Here is a 7,134-nt window from a genome sequence, read left to right as displayed (position 1 = left end):
TGGGGCTGCAGCTCCCTGTCCCCATCCCCGGGCTCCCCGTCCCCGGGCTCCCCACCCCCATCCGCAGGCTCCCCGTCCCAGTCCCCGGGCTCTCTGTCCCCATCCCCGGGCTCCTCATCCACATCTCCGGGCTCCCCATTCCCGGGCTCCCCGTCCCCGGGCTCACACCCCCGGGCTCCCCATCCCCAGGCTCCCCGTCCTTGGGCTCCCCGTAACTCGTCTCCGAGCTCCCCGCCCCGGGGTTCCCCATCCCCAGGCTCCCCATCCCCGGGCTCCCCATCCCCATCCCCATCCCCAGGCTCCCCATCCCCGGGCTCTCCCTGTCCCCATCCCCGGGCTCCCCATCTTCAGGCTCCCACCCGTCCCCATTGCCAGGCTCCCATCCCGGGTTCCCCATCCCCGTGCTCCCATCCCCAGGCTCCCCATCTCCAGGCTCCCCACCCCCGGGCTCCCATCTCTGGGCTCCCCATCTCCGGGCTCTCCATCGTCACGGCGCCCTGCAGGGTGGGCTCCGGGGGGAGCCAGTGGCAAGCGGCTGCAGGGCCAGCGCAGTTCATCCCGGGTGCATTTCCCTAATTGAGGGAAAAAACATTAAGAAAGTAAGATGAGCAAATAATCTGGGTTTCCTTTGTATCGTCTAAGGGTATGGATGCCACCAAACCAATTCACAGAGGTGTTTCCTTTTGTGTGATGGAGTCCACCTCAGGCCCGCAGGATCAATATTTAATTGTTTAAAGGGATATTGTATTCCTTTCCTGTCACTGTTGTTAATGCCTCTGCGCTCTGTAATCCCACGGGGTCTTTTCCCGGGGATCTGATCAGAAAGATTACCCATCACTCGGGAGCAGTGGGAGGAGAGTCCCCAGCCGTAAAAGATTCAGCAATGCATTGAACCGTTTTCTCTCTATCTCCTAATGAAGTGATGAAGCGTGTGCCACAAAATTTAACAGCGTTTTGTGGCAAATCGGGTTGCGCTGCTGAGAGGAGGATTAAACCTTCATCTTTGTCCCATAAATCACAGCATCAGCTACATTTATTCTGATGGATGGTCTGGACTGTACTGACAATATTTTATCTCTGGAAGCGCCTGCAGCCTGTGCCCTGATGTGCAATTTCTTTTTACTGCTAAGCCGAGAGAGACGCTGAGCGCATCTGCTCGGAGAGCACCTCTCAGGCTTGGTATTCCAAGGCCATGCCAGAAGCCAAAGCATCACCCACAACCCATGTCCAGGGCAAGCTCAGAGGCAAAGGGGTGATGGGAAGCCAGAAACGTCCTCTGTCCCTAGAAGGAGGACTGGCAGGGTTTGCTCCCTGGAGCATCGTGCCAGCCAGGCCTGGGATAATTTAGTGCTGACTCAGGTCGGTAGCTCCATGGGATGGTGCTGGCCAGGGCCGTGGTGCCAAGTGAGGGCTGCAGCATACCCTGCTGCATGCAGCACCCTCTCCCAGAAGAGAAAATCCCCCTCCAGGGACACAGCAAAATGCTTTTTCTATTAAAAATATTCTGGAGATGCCACAGGGATCGAAGCCCATCAAGTAGCTGTGGGGACCATCTACAAGGTTCTCATCCCACAGGCCAGGGGAGAACAACAGGCAGCACATGGGCAAAGCCCGGTGCAGCTGCAGCTTGAGCATGTCCCGGCTGCTGTGGCAGGGACAGCTGGGGTGCCCAGGAGCCTGTACAGATTCCCAGTTACTTCCTCATATTGGAGCTTTATGTTCCTGGTGGAGTTGCACTGAGCTCCAGTGCGCTCCCCCCACCTCAGCGTGCTGAGGGAGCCAGCCGGGCTTACCCCGGCTGCCCAAACCCCGACCCAAAACGAGCTTCACAAATGTCACTTTCCAAGCACTAGCAGAGACTGGCGAAGGCCAGCAAGCGGAGCAGTGCAAAACAGCTCCCCAGCACAGGGAGAGAAGCTGCTTTTGTCTCTGGTCTGCCTGCACCCTCCGGGGACAGAGCAGCGGTGGCTGGGTGCTGCCTTCACCCACCTACCGGGCAGGAGGCCACTGTTGGTGGCAGCACTGGCAGCAAAGGCCACACAGGTGATGCAGCACCTGGCAGCCTATTTGCATGTGATTAACTCAGGCCAATAAAGGCTGGCCAGGCTGAACTCTCCTCTCTCAGCTGGAGGAGCTGGGTCTGGTATGTTTGGAGGGAGAATATGGGCTGCTTTGTGCTCAGGTTGGAGCTTTGCACGTGCAGGGTGGTGGCAGTGGTCAGGTGCCCTGTGTGGGAGGGGGCAGTGCTGCTGTTGAGGTTATAAATTAACAATAAGTGCTAAAGCAGGGGTGTAGGGGATGGCTAATGAGGCAGGGGACAGAGGTGGAGGGATGTGCTGCCTGCAGGGCAGGGAGGTCCCCAGCAGGTACTGGGGGGTGGCTGTGCTGGGGCTGCCTGAGCAATTAGATCTCCATTAGGACACCGAGTGCTGCTCAGTGGGGGCAAAGAGGCTGCGAAGTGCCCAGCCCCTGTGCTGGGGCAGCTGGGCCATTACTCTCCCTGGGTGGCAATCGCTGCTTGGATGGGGACAGCAGTATCACACCCATGCATCTGGGAGCCAGGGCGCTGTTATTTATGCACAGGAAAAAGCCCTTTGTAAAAAATGGTCTATTCGTCAAGCAAAATAATTTCCTGCCCAAGGGAGGTGTCCAGATTTTGTTTCTCTGTTATGCTTTTGGTACTAATTATCACTTAAGGTTAAAGATGATTGGAAGGGAAAATTAATCCTCGTTATCAGCTTCATGAGGAAGAACTACTGCAATGCAAAATAGAACTTTTCATGCGAGTGAAATTCACAGTGGCTGCTAACACATAAACCACACGCAGCTCAGGATACTGACTGAAAGCAGTTGGCGGTGGGAAGGGTACTGAGGAGCGCTGTCACTGTGTGCTCTGCCCTGGGCACCCGCCGTTGTCCCCTCTGGTCACACAAACGGGCCTTTGGTCTGGGCAAGGGTGACCACTCTTCTGTTGAGGAATCCTTATGAACAAAATACCATCCAAAACCTGGCGGCTGTGCCCCCGGAGCAGCGCTGCTCAGCCGAGCCCTGCCTGAAGGGGTAGGCAGGGCTGCTCGAGAGAGCTGCTGCGATGTATAAGAAAGGATTGACAAGTCCTTCCCCTGGTGAGGGTGAAAAGGTTGTTTGGATGTTTGAAAGTGGAAGCAGGATATAAGCTGGTAGCCAGCAGCCAGGCTACCTCACTTTATGTGACCATGGTCAAAACTTTTGCATCTCTGGTGTCACCTGCAGGCTTGGTCTCCTGGCACTTTCGTTGCTGTCCCAGAGAACTGGCACTTAAGCTTTTCCCCTGCCAGGCAAGCACAGTGGTGTGAACAAGGTGGTTGGCACGTGCCAGGCACAAAGACCCGCAGTCCAGAGCAGCGTGACTCCCCTGCTGTGCTCAGCACGGAAGGGTTGGGTAGCAAAGCATCTTCCTGGGAGCTTCTCGTGGCAGAGGAGGCTTCTGAACTTTGCTGGTAGTGTTGGTCTGTAAGGAGCAGGGACTGTGAGGCAAAAGGAAGGATGGTGGTTGTGGCAGGAGGCTGTGCGAGCCCCCTGCCCTACAGCAGCAAGGCTCCTGCAAGGGGTGGGGAGCAGTGGCCTCTCCCCTGGCAGCGCATGCCGCCTGGGGTGACTTGGCTACTGAAGCAACTGTGTTCATTGTGAATGTCCCCGGTGATGCAGGGACAAGGCTAGTGAATTACTCAAATTACTTGAATCTCCCCAGTGGTGCACAGAGATTCAATCTCAGCATGGCATTAAATCAAGTCAGTGACATAGATCAAAGGATACTGCTTTAATCACCTCGTTAGGCCACAGACATCATTAGTTACTCATTATGATGTGTTGATACTGGCATTCTCTGTAACACAGTTATGTACACTGGCTATCAGACATTTTTCTCATCAAACGGGATGTCAATACCTTAACGTCTTAATGAGTTACAGTCAATATCCATTGCAATAAAGCTCATGTTTTCTCATGATTTCATCTACCCTTAGGGTTTTGATTAAAATGGCTGCTTTTCCCAGGTAATTGATTGAGGAATTATGGAAATTCCACATAGGAACGAGCACACGCTGCTACGTGGGCTCCAAAACCTTAGATTGTCTCCAAGTGCTTTAGCGACTACAACGGAGTTTGCTATTTTACTATAGATTTTGGATACTGTTGTTTAATTCTTCTTTCCGAATCACTTATCAAACAGGTTTAATATCAAATAAAGTAATTAAAATATCCAAGAGTGTTACGAGCAAATCATTGGTTTGCGAAGGTCTAAGAATGAGAACAAGTGACGCTGTCAAGTGAGCGCTGGTTCAGATGAACATGCACAAATGGTAAGGTTTTCCAATTTACTCTGTTAGCAAAATATTCAGTCATTTGCAGGAACATGAAAGCAGCCAGGACAAGCTGCAGTATTATTTCAGGCTCAGGTTTAGCCAGTGTAAGTCTGCACAAGTCCCCAGCTTTCCAAGCTAGGGGTAAGGTGGCATCTGTTTAGGTAAAGCAGATTTATTTATTTATTTGTTTGCCAAATGGACTGTGAAGGAGCTTGCTAGTGTAGTGGGAAGGAGAAGCCTTGACGGTCCCCCAGCACAATGACCACCTCTTATTCTTCCTCTGAGAAAAATGTTCACACATCACCAGAAAGAAGTTAAACATCAGAAGGAAGAAAGATGAAGCAGTAGCAGCCAGCCAGCAGAACTGACTTGCCTTACAGCTGCCTCCTGCCCTGATGGACAAAAACCAGACGCCAAATGGGACTGTGCCCAAAAGCAGCTTTCACTTTGTGCAGCCACTGAGGTTAGTTCTCCCTGCCTGGACCGTGCCATGTCTGGGCACTGTGTTAGTCCCTGTTACACTTCGGAGTAGCTATGGGTGAAGCAATGAGGCTGGATGTTCGTCGCCTGTGTTGCCTTTCCCCGACTGGCTGCGGCTGCGCTCATTGCCGGCACTCATGGGCTGTTTTCACAATCTTTCCCTTCCTAAGGCTGGGAGAAAACAGACTCTGCCTTGTTTTCCGAGTGCTGGTGTGACAGCATTGCAGGGGGAGCACTTGCTATATGCTCGGTTTGCATCCACTCCTGCTCACCACTGCTATGCACTAATGCCAATCCTTTTCCCACATCCTGTCAAGTGAGCTCTGACCTCTTGTGTATCACCATTTGCAGTTTCTTAACCCTTTCCCCCTGGATGGACTTAATCTCTGATTGCATATGGCAAGTACAGAAATGAAGACCTCTATTATGGCATACTTATGTGTGAGCCTCCTACCACGTGCAAGATCTTCTGTTACCACAACTGTGCTGCTCCCAGCTCTGGGTTTTAACACCAACTGGCAGCAGCTGCATCTTTGTGGCTGCATTCTCTAAGTCAGTCCCTAGGGCTTACCCCAGGCACCTTTAATTCCCTCCAACTCTGATGTGTCCAGAGCAGTCTCAGCTGTGTGGTGTCTTCATGTTCTCCCATGTCCCTTGTAGCCAGGACACCCCTGATGCTGCCTTGTCCACCCACCTTGCAGCCACAGAGGAGGGTGGGGGCTCAGCCCCTGGGAGCAGTCCTGCCCCTCACAGGTACCGGGAGGTGTCTCTGGTTATCAAGGACCTTTGGCTTGTTGCAGGTTGCCTGTTCAGTCCTCCTCCAGCCTTCTGGGGACGTTGTCCCTGTGGATTTGGGGGGCTATTCTGTGCTGAATTCACAGAGTATATCCACGTTGGTGCATTCTTAAGCATGCCACACAGTATGAACAGGAAAGCCATCCCAGGGTGTCAGGGGAAAGGGGGGAAAAAAGACCAACCTCAAGCCTTGACACTGGGGCATGGTAACGCTGGACTGCCCTAATGTGCTTCGCACCTCCCAGCCTTATTGCAGAGTGTATGGATCAAAATCTGCTGAGGGAAGGCTCTCCAAGCTATATGAAATGAAGGGATTAAACTAAATGAGTGAGGATGAGCCTCAGCTTGCAGCGAAACCTGCCGCCTGTTTGACCGAGCCCTCATGGTGTCTTCTCCATCCTCTGTTGCTCCCTCGGGCAGGGGCAGAGCCCTGCCTGCAGCCCAGTGGGACCCCTCTCCTGCCTTGCTGCCACCCTTTTGCTTCAATCCTCTGGGACAAATCTCAGCTCCACGTAGCTCTTCGTTTGCCTGCACTTTGACCTCTGACCCCTTATAAAATGTGTAAGTATATTACTAAAATACAAGTAGCTTCAGTAATTCTCTTTTAAACAAACCTCTGTGATACTTGACACTTCTAATGACAGGCCTGGGGCTGCAGGCTGGGGCTGGAAAGCCACATTCAAGCTGCCTTTTATTTAAAAAACCTCTTTTATACAGGAAAAGACAGCTGAGGTTTCCTGGATCTAATTTAAATCCTGGATTGGATATTTCTTTTCTGGTTATGGTAACGAAAGACTGTGTGGTTGCTGGATTTGCAGGAATAAGAATTTTTCATATTCTTAGCAGTCGCTGAAAATAGAAATTGAGCCGTTGTGATCCACGTTGGCAAACAGCAGCCGTTCCCGCTGCCGAGCTTGGCAGCCCGGGAAGGGGAAACCCTGGCAGAGCCTGGCGGTGCCAGGGGTGGGTGGGCACCTAAGGGTGCATGTGGCTGCCCTGCCGGCGAGGGCTTGAGGTGGCCGGGGGCAACCCTTCATGGACCTGCCTGTGCTGCCCTGCCCAGCTCACGCCACAGCCGCAGGGCCCAGACGCTCCTGCTAAGGTGTGGAAATATAAAGTGAAAGTATCTGGAGTTTTGCAGAAGAGCATGGCGCCCAAATAATGTGCACAGGGGTTAGCGTTGTGCTGAAAAGTATATGGAGTCACCCACCCCCACCCCCCCCGGTTCATCCACAGGGCCTCCCCTGAGAGCCAGGCTTGGGCTGCCCGATGTACTGGTGGTTTCTGGTGCTCTGTCCCCTTGTCCCTGCAGGACTACATGCTGTAGTCAGGCCGTGTGGAGTTACCAGCAGGACTGATTCCTCCAGTTACCCAACTTGTCTGGCTCACTGGAGTCCCAGAGTGAGTAAACAAGATAAGAAATCTGCTTAGGAAATATTCTGGATGAAAGCCCGAAGGAAAAATGTGGCTGAAAGTGTTCCCTTACACAAGAAGGAAAAGCCATAGTCTTTCCCTT

This window comes from Falco cherrug, chromosome 7 (genome assembly GCF_023634085.1).
Source record: "Falco cherrug isolate bFalChe1 chromosome 7, bFalChe1.pri, whole genome shotgun sequence".
NCBI classification, from domain to species: Eukaryota; Metazoa; Chordata; class Aves; order Falconiformes; family Falconidae; genus Falco; species Falco cherrug.
Note: the sequence above shows the minus strand (reverse complement) of the source record.